The 15424-nt window shown below is 42.4% G+C and overlaps 1 protein-coding gene across 1 annotated transcript in view; it reads right to left on the bottom strand.

Moving 5' to 3' along the window:
* The window catches only part of ATRNL1 (attractin like 1), a 1064110-nt gene that overhangs the window by 565693 nt on the left and 482993 nt on the right, over window positions 1-15424 (bottom strand). The gene's annotated exons all lie outside the window — the stretch shown is intronic.

The following is a 15424-nucleotide window of genomic DNA, read 5'->3' on the forward strand; positions in this document are numbered from 1 at the left end:
CCTGCAACGATTCTTCTGGCCTAGAGTACATGAAGAAGTGCGGAGGTACTGTGCATCCTGCCCAGAGTGTCAGCTGCACAGTCCCCATCCCCACTTGAGGGCACCTTTAGTACCCCTTCCCATCATAGAGGTTCCCTTCAAATGAATAACTATGGACCTAGTGGGACCCCTGGAGAAGACAGCCCGGGGCCACCAATATATACTTGTCATTCTGGATTATGCTACTCGCTACCCAGAAGCCGTCCCCCTGTGGAACACGGCCTCTAAAACGATAGCTAAAGAGTTGGTGGGAATCTTTGCCCGAGTGGGGCTCCAAAGGAGATATTAACAGACCAAGGTACCCCATTTATGTCGAAGCTAATGAAGGACCTCTGTACACTGCTCCATATACATACCCTGAGAACTTCAGTCTATCATCCACAGACCGATGGGCTGGTAGAAAGGTTTAACCGAACCCTCAAGGCAATGATTAGGAAAGTGGTAAGTCAGCACAGGAAGGATTGGGACACCCTACTACCCTACCTTATGTTTGCAATCCGGGAGGTACCTCAGGCCTCAACTGGGTTTTTCCCCTTTGAATTATTATACCAACGCCACCCCCGTAGCATACTAGATACTGCAAAAGAAATCTGGGAAGAGGAACCCAGTGAAGGGAAAAATATAATTGACCATGTGTTGCAGATGTGAAAACGGATATCCCAGGTCACCCCTATTGTACGAGAACATTTGGAAAAGGCGCAGGAGGCCCAGCAAACCCATTACAATCACCAGGCAAAAGTCTGACAGTTCCAACCAGGGGATCGGGTGATGGTGTTGGTACCCATGGCAGAAAGCAAGCTTTTGGCCCAATGGCAGGGGCCCTGTGAGGTGGTTGAACCCATGGGGGAAGTAACCTACAAGGTGCAGCAGCCAGGATGCCGGAAACAGGAACAACTTTATCACATTGCCCTTTTAAAGCCTTGGCACCAATGAGAGGCGTGTGTAGTGGCCCAAGAGACCCCGATCCAGGGAAATAACATGCAGGAGCAGATCAGGATATCCACTGTATGACACCAAACCAGAAGAAGGAAGTAACTGAGATGATCAACCGATACCAGGATGTGTTTTCAACCAAATCAGGTCGGACCACTGAAGCATATTACCAGATTATCACAGACCCTGGGGCAAAGGTAACTTTAATGCCCTATCAGGTCCCAGTGGCAAAAAGGGAGGAGATCAAGGCAGAGGTAAAAAGGATGTTGGAGCTGGGAGTCATCGAAGAGTCCCACAGTCAGTGGTCAAGCCTGATTGTGTTGGTGCCCAAACCCGATGGCACCACTAGGTTTTGTAATGACTTTCGCTGGCTGAATGAAATATCCAAATTTGATGCATACCCCATACCGCGTATCGATAAGTTAGCTGACCGCCTGGGCAATGCCCGATTTTTGACCACCCTTGATTTAACAAAGGGATACTGGCAGATTCCCCTTGCCAAAGATGGGAAAGAAAAGATGGCACTCTCTACACCAGAGGGTCTGTTTCAATATACTGTTCTTCCTTTTGGACTGCATGGGGCACCTGCCACCTTCCAGCGTCTTATGGGCAAGCTCCTACAGCCCCATACCAGTTATGCAGCGGCATACCTGGATGATGTGATTATTCACACCCCCGACTGGGAAACCCACTTAGGAAAGGTGGAAGAAGTTCTGGACACGCTAAGACGGGCTGGCCTCACAGCCAACCCAGGGCTAGCTGAAGCTAAATACCTTGGCTACATTGTAGGAAGGGGCATGGTCCAGCCCCAACTAAACAAACCAGAGGCTATGCAAAATTGGCCCCGGCCGAATCAGAAAAAGCAAGTCCGGGCATTCCTAGGTGTGGTGGGGTACTACCAACAATTTATTCCCCATTTTGCTACCAGAGCGGGTCCCCTGACAGACCTGATAAAAGTCCAGACATGGTGAAGTGGACAGATGCCGCAGAGAAAGCATTCATGGATCTACGGACAGCCCTCTGCAGTAACCCCGTGCTTATAGCCCCAGACTTTAACAAAGAATTCATTTTACAAACAGATGCATCTGAAGTAGGACTGGGAGCTGTCCTATCGCAGATGGTCGGAGATGAAGAACACCTAATCCTCTACCTCAGGAGGAAACTCCTCCCGAGAGAGCAGAAGTATGCCATGGTTGAAAGAGAGTGCCTAACTGTGAAATGGGCCATGGAAACACTACGTTATTACCTTCTGGGATGACGGTTTACCCTTGTGACCAACCATGCATCCCTTCAGTGAATGCAGCAAAATAAAGAGAAGAACGCAAGGATGACCAGATGGTTCCTGTCCTTACAACCTTTCCAATTCACCATACAACACCGGGCTGAAAGCCACCATGGCAATGCAGATGGTTTGTCACGAGTATACTGCCTGACGTCCCAAGTTGCCCAACCCCGTAGTGTTGAGCGGGGTGGGGGTGATATGTGACAGGGTCGGGCCAGATGGCTACAGGAGAGTAACAGAAGTCAGATATATTAGCCCCATCTTAAATAGGTCCCTTTTCGCTGGGTAAGGTAACAGGAAGGTTCCAGAACAATCAGGAACCTTCTGGAGACAATTAAGACAGACAGGCTGATTAGAACACCTGCAGCCAATTAAGAAGCTGCTAGAATCAGTTAAGGTAGGCTAATCAGGGCACCTGGGTTTAAAAAGGAGCTCACTTCAGTTTGTGGTGTGCGTGTAAGAAGCTGGGAGCAAGAGGTACTAGGAGCTGAGAGTGAGAACGAATACTGTTGGAGGACTGAGGAGTACAAGCATTATCAGACACCAGGAGGAAGGCCCTATGGTGAGGATAAAGAAGGTGTTAGGAGGAGGCCATGGGGAAGTAGCCCAGGGAGTTGTAGCTGTCGCACAGCTGTTCCAGGAGGCACTCTAGACAGCTGCATTCCACAGGGCCCTGGGCTGGAACCCTGGCCCTGGGTTCCCCCCAAACCTCCCAACTCCTGATCAGACACAGGAGGAGTTGACCTGGACTGTGGGTTCACGAAAACAGGCAAACTAAGCGCTGCCGTGTAGCTCCAAGGCAAACAAATCCCCCAATAAGCGCAAGACCCACCAAGGTAGAGGAGGAACTTTGTCACAGTGCGTATGAAGTCATGCACACACAGGTATCAGAATTGATCAATTGCACACACAGGTATTAGTGTTCCAAATGTAGTACCGCAGATGTTACACTCAAAGTTCTGCACAGGTACAGACAATAGTTTGCAAAACTGCCCTTAAAATTTAGGCTAGAAGTAATACATGTCTAGAAGTTCATGTAGGAGGGTATAGTCTCCTTTCAAAGCATCGAAGCAACAAAAAGCTAACATTCTACACCCTACACAACAAACTCTATTTACCAATTGTTGTAAATTTAAAATCTTAGTTTTGTTAAAAATTTGGTTTGGCTATCAATGAAAGTTTGTTTTAGAGTGTTCAATCTGAATGCAATCCATGTTAGAACCATAAAAATAGCTCCTATCCCACTGATTTCTACCAATCTGTCTAAAACCATCTCTTTCTGCTACTGATTCATTTGCACTCAGGAGCACTGATTCTGAAAACAGTATTTTAGTTGCTTATGTATGAAGAACTAATCCAGCCATTTGGACGCTTACTTTACTGATATACATCACATTGGCTGAGTTACTAAAGGACAAAAGACTAATAAATGCATCATGACAAAATGTTGTCTTTACAGTGTACATCGATAACTCAGCTGTACAACCAACTCTTGCCTCCACTCTGAATTCATGTATATACACCAAATCAGCCTGCAGTTATTCACTAAAACGTTGGCTTATAACAAAATGGTTTAGGGATATGTAGACTTCCTACCAGATGTACAAAGCCACAGTCCCGAACTGAATTTATAATACATATACCAGAGTATTTACATTGTGTCGAATTGACGCTTAAATAAAATAGCACATTTTAAATTTACAGAGCTTGCTCTTTTGTATAGAGCTAGTCTTTCTTATGATACATCAAATACCTAATTTGGTAATGAGCGATACCAGTATTCGTGATGTTCTTGGAAATATGTCATATACTTACAAAAAATCTGAAGAAATTTACATCTCTTCAAATATTTTGAGCATTTTCTTAATTATCAAATCTCTTGTATGTTTAAACAAAGTTTTTTTTCCTTCACAGCTTGCCATTTCTTCTTTTTTGATCATGCAATGAAGTTATAATGAAGCAATTATGAAATCACGATAATTTCAATACCAGCAACAGCCTGTGCTCCTCATAAAATCTAGGTATTGAAAAGACTTAATGCAACATCTAGTACAGCTCCCTGCCTATGCAGGATTGGATTGTTCCCCAATTCTACATTTATTACTGCACTGTTCAATTAATTTTAAATATCACAAGTGATGAGGCTGCCACCACTTCTCTTGGGAGACTGTTATACAACCTAGTACAGTAGATTATATTGCTAGGATTATTTTTTCTGCTGTTCAACCTAAATTTTCAATTTTAAAATTTCATCTCATTACTTCCAGTTTACTTATACCATGCTGAATAATTATTCTTCTTCCTTAACGTAACACCTTTCAAATAACTGTAAACTGAGCTTACTCAGGAATGGGAGGTTTGACACCAGGTAGTAAATGGCTAGAACCGATATGTCCAAGCTGCGTTTCTTCAGTGTTGGTCAGATTATTGCATGTTTGAAGGAGGAATAGAAGACTCCTTCTCTGAATGAAATTATGACTATTTTGGTCAGGAGTGGCAACAGTTGTTCATGATGCTGTTTCAAAAGCCAAGAAAGGCGTCCAATATCCTGTACCAAACTGACCAATTCCTGATGGCTAGATTGAGGGACGGATGGAGACAGTTGACATTTTACCCATTTATATATTTTTAAAAGCAAATTATATAACTAACCATAGTTCGGAAGTTTTGTTTTGCTTGATGTGACTTTTATGCAAACGAATAATGTAATTTCCGTATAACCATTAACTTAAAGTTATGGTTAACACACCATGCCCTGAGCAGTAGCAGATACCGGTCAAGGAGTTGTACAAAACTTGGCAGCTCCAGCTGGATATCTGAGGGTATCTGGGGTGGTACATGGGTAAGTGCCCCCTGGGGCTCTTGGTACAGCTAGGTAGGAAGTGTGGGGGCTCTCGGAGTTTAGGTGGCTCATAGGGAATAGAGGGTGCTGGGACTGTTGGAGAGCAGAGGCCACTAGGAGGGAGTAGGAAATTTAGGGGCAATGGTTTTCAGGAAGACTGAGAGATCTGGGGTTCCTTGGGGTTAGAGGGCTACAAGTGGGGAGTGGGTCCTGGAACTCCCAGGAGGCAAAGACTCATAGGAGGCTACTGAGCCCCCTGGAGGTGCGGGGGCACTAAAGGGTGCTAAACATGCTGAGGCTGCTGGCTGACAGGGGGCTGTTCAAGCAGCTGGGGTTGGGTTGCTGGGGTGGTTACACTAGTGGGAGCCAGATGTGGCTGACCGTAGGGGAGGAGGAAGGGAGCCTAAGGCCATGATGGGACCCCTCATCTTGCACTGCTAAAATTGCATTCTCTTCCAGTCACTAAGGCCATCTCCAGGCTGCTCATTCTTTGCCCTAATCTATCATGGGGAGCAGGGAGAAGCAGAATCTGGCTCCCTGTTCAGCAAGTACCACAGTGACCTCTGACAGACAAAAGACAACTGAAGGCAAATGCCTGCTGCTTTCCTGCCTCAGCTGGCTTGTGAGATGCCAGCTGAGTCACAACAAAGCATGACAGGGGTGCCGGATGCCTGACACTTGGCAGCCCTGCATATTTGATTATATCCATATGCTTCCAGCCTGTGTATGTTGCTTATCTTCTTAGGTCTCAATCCTGCAACATGCTGTGCCAGTGTAGCATTCCGAGGACTTCAGTGGGCGTCAGTGAGGATGCTGCAGAGTGGCCGTGAACTGCAAGATCTGGGCCTTAAACTGTAGGCCTTTGGGGCCAGGGAGCATGTTTTAACAGAGTTTGTAATGCGCCTAGAGCAATAGGACTCTAACCCTGAGAAAGGCCTCTAGGCAATACTGTTGTATAAATATTGAACACAGTAATGACAATGCCTGGTAAAATAAACTATATGCCACTAATATTCACAGGATCAGCCTGTTGGGAGTAAGATTTCACAAGACATTATATTAAGGGCTCAATCCAGCAAAGTGCTGAGAACCCCTGTGAGGTTCTGAGTGTACTTAATTTCCATTACATTTAAAGAAAACTGAGGGTCACTAAAGACTTTATAGGAGTGTTCAGCATCATACAGGATCAAGGCATGAGGCCTCAATTCAGGAAAGTATTCCTATTCGGGATAGCACTTACACACATGCTTAAAGATGAAGTTAAGCACATACACAGGTGCGGTTCTGAAGAGGGATGAATGAAAGTATATGTTTAAGTGCTTTACTGAATCGAGGTCCTTTAAACTACTAGTGCTTTTCACTTCCATCCATTAACTTTGGAATACTATCAATAAAGCAATCAAGTTTGCATGGAAGGTTTATTCCTTAAGACCAAGCTGCTTATTGCTCTTGGATTTCTGTTTAGTGTTTTCCCCCTCAATATTTACTTCACCTTTGTACAATAATCATTCTTTTGCTTTAACAAACAGGAATAATACCTCATCACAGCAGGAACAAGCAGAAAGGAGAATATATATATTGAAGGAGAAAGCTATTATACAGACACACGAATCTTAGAGAGTAGCAAATGGAACATATAAAAATACTGGTTACATACATGTCTTCAAAAAAAATAAAGTGATCTTTTATTCCAAAATGCCATTATGGTAAAGTGATATTTTAAAATATTTATCTAATTTACTTAGACAATCTCTCTCTCTCTCTATATATATATATATAAACCTTTTTATGCACTTGAAAACAGTTATATGCCCTCACATATTATTATATAGAGAGAGATAGAGAGAGAGAGAGATACTATTAACTGCAAATTGTTATGGAAATCTTAGGTAAATTATTCAAAAATTAATAGGAACATATTTAGTTTTTTCTACTATAATGTATTACCCATTAGCGGTAAGAAACAAAGCATCTATTTCATTTAAGTCCTTGCAGCTTCCTTATTATCACCAGATTAGATAATGTTGAAAGTGTTTACAAGTAATAGATTTTAAATTATTAAAATTGTTAAAAGACTTATCAATCCAAAACCACAAGATCTTTAAATTTTTTTTAAATTTGACAGAAGACAAATAGCTCTAGTGAGTTAAAGGTGAAAGGCTATCTTGGATATAGCACAATTTGTCTCAGACAAAAAGATTTATAGACCCAAGCTGCTATAGGATAGTAAGGAATAAGGTCTTTCTTGGAGGTGTCTGAGGTATACAAATCTTATTACGGTCATTTATTTTCCATCTCTTATATTTTTAACTGCATTTATTTTTAAAGGACAAAATAAATTTTTATGCACCTACCCAAAATGTATGCATAAAGAAATAAACTCTCTATGTATAGTACTTTTTAACTGTACAAACCTCTCCAGTGCTGTTTATCTAGATTTGCCTTTAGATAGTTAATAAAATAAATGGATACAAAAATTTAACCCTTCAAAAATTGGAATTTCTATTTTTTAAATAAGAACAAATTTTGCTGTGTAAATATTGAATTTTTGCATTTGCTTTTGTTTGATCAAGAATACTGTAGGACACAATTTTACTCTGCATTTTCAATTACGTCTATGACATGAAAACTGCAACCTCTACTAACAGTACCTTGGAAACCAGGTATTTGAGAATTAACCTCAACTGAGAGATCTTACACTTGAACTTCAGCTTTTCTGTGAGAAACATGACACTTTTTAATAACTGGCAAAAGAAGTAAACAGTTTCCAGACCTAATGATCTGCCCAAACGACAGTACAGTGAGAACTGTGTTCAGCTGCTGTGAATCACAGAATCATAGGATTGGAAGGAACCTCAAGAGGTCAACTAGTCCAGTCCCCTGCACTCATGGCAGGACTAAGTATTATCTAGACCATCCCTGACAGGGGGTGGTTTAACCTGCTCTTAAAAATCTCCAATGATGGAGATTTCACAACCTCGGTAGGCAATTTGTTCCAGTGCTTAACCACCTTAACAATTAGGAAGTTTTTCCTAATGTCTAACCTAAACTGCCCTTGCAGCAGTTTAAGCCCACTGCTTCTTGTCCTATCCTCAGACGTTAGCAAGAACAATTTTTCTCCCTCTTCCTTGTAACAACCTTTTTATGTACTTGAAAACAGTTATATGCCCTCACAGTCTTCTCTTCTCTAAATTAACAAACCCAATTTTTTCAATCTTTCCACATAGGTCATGTTTTCTAGACCTTTAATTATTTTTGTTGCTCTTCTCTTGACTTTCTCCAATTTGTCTACATCTTTCCTGAAATGTGGCACCCAGAACTGGACACAATACTCCAGTTGAGGCCTAATCAGCATGGAGCAGAGCGGAAGAATTACTCCTTGTGTCTTGCTTACAAAACCCCTGCTAATACATCCCAGAATGATGTTTGCTTTTGCAATAGTGATACACCGTTCACTCACGTTTAGCTTGTGATCCACTATGACCCCCAGATTCCTTAAAACAGTACTCCATCCCAGGTAGTCATTTTCAATTCTGTATGTGTGTAACTGATTGCTCCTTCCGAAGTGGAAGTGCATTTGTCCTGATTGAATTTCATCCTATTAATTCAGACGATTTCTCCAGTTTGTCCACATCATTTTGAATTTTAATGCTATCCTCCAAAGAACTTACAATTGCTCCCAGCTTGGTATCGTGTGCAAGCTTTATAAGTGTACTCTCTATGCCATTATCTAAATCATTGATGAAGATATTGAACTGAACAGTACCCAGAACTGATCCCTGTGGGACCCCTCTCAATATGCCCTTCCAGCTTGACTGTGAACCACTGATAACTACTCTCTGGGAACTGTTTTCCGAACAGTTATGCACCCACCCACCTTTTAATAGATCCATCAAGGTTGTATTTCCCTAGTTTGTTCAAGAGAAGATCATAGAATCATAGAAATGTAGGACTGGAAGGGACCTCAACAGGTCATCTAGTCCAGTCACCTCACTGAGGCAGGACTATGTATTATCTAATATCTATTCCTGACAGGTGTTTATCTAATCTGTTCTTAACAATCTCCATTGACAGAGATTCCACAACCATCCTAGGTAATTTCTACCAGTGCTTAACTACCCTGACAGTTAGGAAGCTGTCAAGGTTCCTCCCCCACTCTGAACTCTAGGGTACAGATGTGGGGACCTGCATGAAAAACCTCCTAAGCTTATCTTTACCAGCTTAGGTCAAAACTTCCCCAAGGTACAAAATATTCCACCCTTTGTCCTTGGACTGGCCGCTACCACCACCAAACTAATACTGGTTACTGGGGAAGAGCTGTTTGGACGCGTCTTTCCCCCCAAAATACTTCCCAAAACCTTGCACCCCACATCCTGGACAAGGTTTGGTAAAAAGCCTCACCAATTTGCCTAGGTGACTACAGACCCAGACCCTTGGATCTTAAGAACAATGAACAATCCTCCCAACACTTGCACCCCCCCCTTTCCTGGGAAATGTTGGATAAAAAGCCTCACCAATTTGCATAGGTGACCACAGACCCAAACCCTTGGATCTGAGAACAATGAAAAAGCATTCAGTTTTCTTACAAGAAGACTTTTAATAAAAATAGAAGTAAATAGAAATAAAGAAATCCCCCCTGTAAAATCAGGATGGTGGATACCTTACAGGGTAATTAGATTCAAAACATAGAGAACCCCTCTAGGCAAAACCTTAAGTTACAAAAAAGATACACAGACAGAAATAGTTATTCTATTCAGCACAGTTCTTTTCTCAGCCATTTAAAGAAATCATAATCTAACACGTACCTAGCTAGATTACTTACTAAAAGTTCTAAGACTCCATTCCTGGTCTATCCCCAGCAAAGACAGAATATAGACAGACACACAGACCCTTTGTTTCTCTCCCTCCTCCCAGCTTTTGAAAGTATCTTGTCTCCTCATTGGTCATTTTGGTCAGGTGCCAGCGAGGTTACCTTTAGCTTCTTAACCCTTTACAGGTGAGAGGAGCTTTCCCCTGGCCAGGAGGGATTTCAAAGGGGTTTACCCTTCCCTTTATATTTATGACAGAAGCCTTTCCTAACATCTAACCTAAATCTCCTTTCCTGCAATTTAAGCCCATTACTTCTTGTCCTCAGTGGTTAAGAAGAACAGTTTATCACCCTTCTCTTTATAAGAACCTTTTACATACTTAGAATCATAGAATCATAGAATATCATGGTTGGAAGGGACCTCAGGAGGTCATCTAGTTCAACTCCCTGCTCAAAGCAGACCAATCCCCAACTAAATCATCCCAGCCAGGGCTTTGTCAAGCCTGACCTTAAAAACTTCTAAGGAAGGTGATTCCACCACATCCCTAGGTAACACATTCTAGTGTTTCACCACCCTCCTAGTGAAAAAGTTTTTCCTAATATCCAATCTAAACCTCCCCCACTGCAACTTGAGACCATTACTCCTTGTTCTGTCATCTGCTACCACTGAGAACAGTTTAGAGCTATCCTCTTTGGAACCCCCTTTCAGGTAGTTGAAAGCAGCTATCAAAGCCCCCCTCATTCTTCTCTTCCGCAGACTAAACAATCCCAGTTCCCTCAGCCTCTCCTCATAAGTCATGTGCCCCAGCCCCCTAATCATTTTTGTTGCCCTCCGCTGGACTCTCTCCAATGTTTCCACATCCTTCTTGTAGTGTGGGGCCCAAAACTGGACACAGTACTCCAGATGAGGCCTCACCAATGTCGAATAGAGGGGAACGATCACATCCCTCGATCTGCTGGCAATGCCCCTACTTATAAAGCCTAAAATGCCATTGGCCTTCTTGGCAACAACGGCACGCTGTTGACTCATATCCAGCTTCTCGTCCACTGTAAGCCCTAGGTCTTTTTCTGCAGAACTGCTGTCTAGCCGTTCGGTCCCTAGTCTGTAGCGGTGCATGGGATTCTTCCGTCCTAAGTGCAGGATTCTGCACTTGTCCTTGTTGAACCTCATCAGATTTCTTTTGGCACAATCCTCCAATTTATCTAGGTCCCTCTGTATCCTATCCCTACCTTCCAGCGTATCTACCACTCCTCCCAGTTTAGTGTCATCTGCAAACTTGCTGAGGGTGCAATCCACACCATCCTCCAGATCATTAGTGAAGGTATTGAACAAAACCGGCCCCAGGACTGACCCTTGGGGCACTCCACTTGATACCGGCTGCCAACTAGACATGGAGCCATTGATCACTACCCATTGGGCCCAACAATCTATCCAGCTTTCTATCCACCTTATAATCCATTCATCCAGCCCATACTACTTTAACTTACTGGCAAGAATACCATGGGAGACCGCGTCAAAAGCTTTGCTAAAGTCAAGAAACAATACATCCACTGCTTTCCCTTCATCCACAAAGCCAGTTATCTTGTTATAGAAGGCAATTAGATTAGTCAGGCATGACTTGACCTTGGTGAATCTATGCTGACTGTTCCTGGTCACTTTCCTCTCCTCTAAGTGCTTCAGAATTGATTCCTTGAGGACCTGCTCCATGATTTTTCCAGGGACTGAGGTGAGGCTGATTGGCCTGTAGTTTCCAGGATCCTCCTTCTTCCCTTTTTTAAAGATGGGCACTACATTAGCCTTTTTCCAGTCGTCTGGGACCTCCCCCAATCACCATGAGTTTTCAAAGATAATGGCCAATGGCTCTGCAATCACATCCACCAACTCCTTTAGCACTCTCGGATGCAACGCATCCAGCCCCATGGACTTGTGCTCGTCCAGCTTTTCTAAATGGTCCCGAACCACTTCTTTCTTCACAGAGGTCTGGTCACCTTCTTCCCATGCTGTGCTGCCCAGTGCAGTAGTCTGGGAGCTGACCTTGTTCGTGAAGACAGAGGCAAAAAAAAGCATTTAGTACATTAGCTTTTTGCACATCCTCTGTCACTAGGTTGCCTCCCTCATTCAGTAAGGGGCCTCACTTTCCTTGACTTTCTTCTTGTTGCTAACATACCTAAAGAAACCCTTCTTGTTACTCTTAACATCTCTTGCTCACTGCAACTCCAGGTGTGATTTGGCCTTCCTGTTTTCACTCCTGCATGCCTGAGCAATATTTTTATACTCCTCCCTGGTCATTTGTCCAATCTTCCACTTCTTGTAAGCTTCTTTTTTGGTGTTTAAGATCAGCAAGGATTTCACTGTTAAGCCAAGCTGGTCGCCTGCCATATTTACTATTCTTTCTACACATCGTGATGGTTTGTCCCTGTAACCTCAATAAGGATTCTTTAAAATATAGCCAGCTGTCCTGGACTCCTTTCCTCCTCATGTTATTCTCCCAGGGGATCCTGCCCATCAGTTCCCTGAGGGAGTCAAAGTCTGCTTTTCTGAAGTCCGTATTCTGCTACTCTCCTTTCTTCCTTGTGTCAGGATCCTGAACTCGACCATTTCATGGTCACTGCCTCCCAAGTTCCCATCCACTTTTGCTTCCCCTACTAATTCTTCCCGGTTTGTGAGCAGCAGGTCAAGAAGAGCTCTGTCCCTAGTTGGTTCCTCCAGCACTGCATCATGCAAGACAGTATCAAAAGCCTTAATAAAGTCAACATATACCACATCTACCACTTCTCCTCATCCACTAGGCTGGTTACCCTGTCAAAGAAAGCTATTAGGTTAGTTTGACATGATTTGTTCTTGACAAATCCATGCTGATTGTTATTTATCACATTATTATCTTATAGGTCGGTGCAAAATTAAGCAACTCCTTTTCTTAATTATTTGCTCCATTATTTTTCCAGGTACTAAAGTTAAGCTGACTGGTATGTAATTCCCAGGGTTGTCCTTACTTCCCTTTTTATAGATTGGCACTACATTTTGCCCTTTCCGGTCCTCTGGAATCTCTCCTGTCTTCCATGACTTTTCAAAGATAATTGCGAATGTCTCAGATATCTACTCAGTCAGGTCCTTGAGTATTCTAGGATGTATTTCAGCAGACCCTGGTGACTTGAAGACATCTAAGTTGTCTAAGTAATTTTTAACTTATTCTTTCCCTATCATAGCCTCTGATCCTACCTTATTTTCACTAGCATTCACTATGTTAGACGTTCAATCGCTACTAACCTGGGGCCACTGGACAATCAAGGTGCTATAGGAGCATTCAAGGAAGACAAGGCCGTTGTGGAGAAGCTAAATGAATTCTTTGCATCAGTTTTCACTGCAGAGGATATGAGGAAGATTCCCACAACTGAGTCATTTTTAATCTCAGAAACACTAACTTTGATATGTTACCTATTCCTTACATCATCCTCTATACCAGATGACTGGAAGATAGCTAATGTAAGACCAATTTTTTAAAAAGGCTGTAGAGGCAATTCTGGCAATTATAGGCCTTAACCCTCACTTCAGTACCAGGCAAACTGGTTGAAATTATAGTAAAGAACAGAATTATCAGACACACAGATGAACACATTAAAAAAGTCAAATTGACTCTTCCCCAGCATAAAGAGAAATCATGTCTCACCAATCTATTCAAATATTTTAAGGATGTCAATGAGCATGTGCACAAGGGTGAACCAGTTAGAGTATACTTGGACTATCAAAAAGGTTTTGAGAAGGTCCCCCACCAAAGGCTCTTCAACAACATAACCAGGGTAGGAATAAATGGTCAGTTTTCACAATGGAAAGTGATAAGTAGCAGGATCCCCCAAAGATCTGTACTGGGACCTGCGCTGCTCAACATATTCATAAATGATCTGGAAAAGGAGGTGAACAGTGAGGTAGCAAAAAGTCAAGGAAGTCTAAAGCTGAATGTGAAGAGTTACAAAGGGATTTCACAAAACTGGGTGACTGGACAATACACTGGCAGTATTCAGTATAGACAAACACAAAGTAATGCACATTGGAAACAATCCTAATTATACCTATAAAATAACGGGGTCTAACTAAGCTGTTACCACTCAAGAAAGATCTTGGAGTCATTGTGGACAGTTCTCTAAAAACATCTGCTCAATGTACAGTAGTAGTCAAAATAGCTAAGTGAATGTTAGGAATCATCAGGAAAGGGATCAATAATAAGAGAAAACACAATAATGTCACTATATAAATACATTGTACGGCCAAACCTGGAGTACTGCATGCAGTTCTGATGGTCTCATCTCAAAAATGATATATTAAAATTGGAAAAGGTACAGAGAGAAGGGCAACATAAATTATTCAGGGTATTAAAGAGCTTATATAAAATGGAAAGGAGTATTTGTGGCACCTTAGAGACTAACAAATTTATTTGAGCACAAGCTTTCGTGAGCTACAGCTCACTTCACCGGATGCATGCAGTGGAAAATACAGTGGGGAGATTTTATATACACAGAGAACATGAAACAATGGGTGTTACCATACACACCGTAACAAGAGTGATCAGGTACCTGTAGCTCACCAAGGTGCCACAGGTACTCCTTTTCTTTTTGCGGATACAGACTAACACGGCTGCTACTCTATATAAACCTATATAAAAAGACTGGGACTCTTCAGCATAGAAAAGAGATGACCAAGGAGCGATATGATAGAGGTCTATAAAATCAAGAAAGGTGTGGAGAAAGTGAATAGTAGTGTTATTTACCCCTTTACGTAACACAAGAACCAGGGGACACTAAATGAAATTAATAGGCAACAGGTTTAAAACAAACACAAGGATATACTTGTGCACATAATGCACAGTCCACCTGTGGAACTCATTGCTAGGGAATGTTGTGAAGGTCAAGAGTCTAACTTATTCAAAAAAGAATACGTAATTTCATGGAGGATAGGTCCATTAATGGATATTAGCCAGGATGGTCAGGGATGCAAACCTAAGCTCTGGGTGTCCCTAAACCTCCGAGTGGAACCTTTGAAGTATCTTGCACTGACCACTGTCAGAAAACAGGATCTTGGGCTACACGGACAATTGGTCTGACCCAGTAGAGCCATTCTTATGGTTTTACGTATTGCCCACTGGGGATCTTGCTATAGTACTGCCCTCTCCACTTCCCTACCATGAGTTGTGGTTTAAAAGCCACGATATAGCCATATTCCCTCTTTGGGCTGACTGAGCTCTTGCATGTTGATCTAGAGTGTATGATGCAAGGGTTTAGCTGTTCATTCAGGCCTTTGCCTGAGGGAGCAAGTTTCAATGTGTTCAGTTTCAGCTGCAATATTGAGGGGCTTGCCTAGTTCTTGGTGTTTTAAATAAATTCACAAGTACCTAGAGAGGCCTGAATGGGCATTTTCTTTATACATCAAAAAATAAATATCCACCAAGCATTCTAATTTTTTTTAGAGTGGAAAGACACCCACTATTTTATGTGTATACAGTGCTTAATTTGTGAGATTAGAGAAAAT

This window comes from Eretmochelys imbricata, chromosome 7 (assembly GCF_965152235.1).
Source record: "Eretmochelys imbricata isolate rEreImb1 chromosome 7, rEreImb1.hap1, whole genome shotgun sequence".
Classification (NCBI taxonomy): Eukaryota; Metazoa; Chordata; order Testudines; family Cheloniidae; genus Eretmochelys; species Eretmochelys imbricata.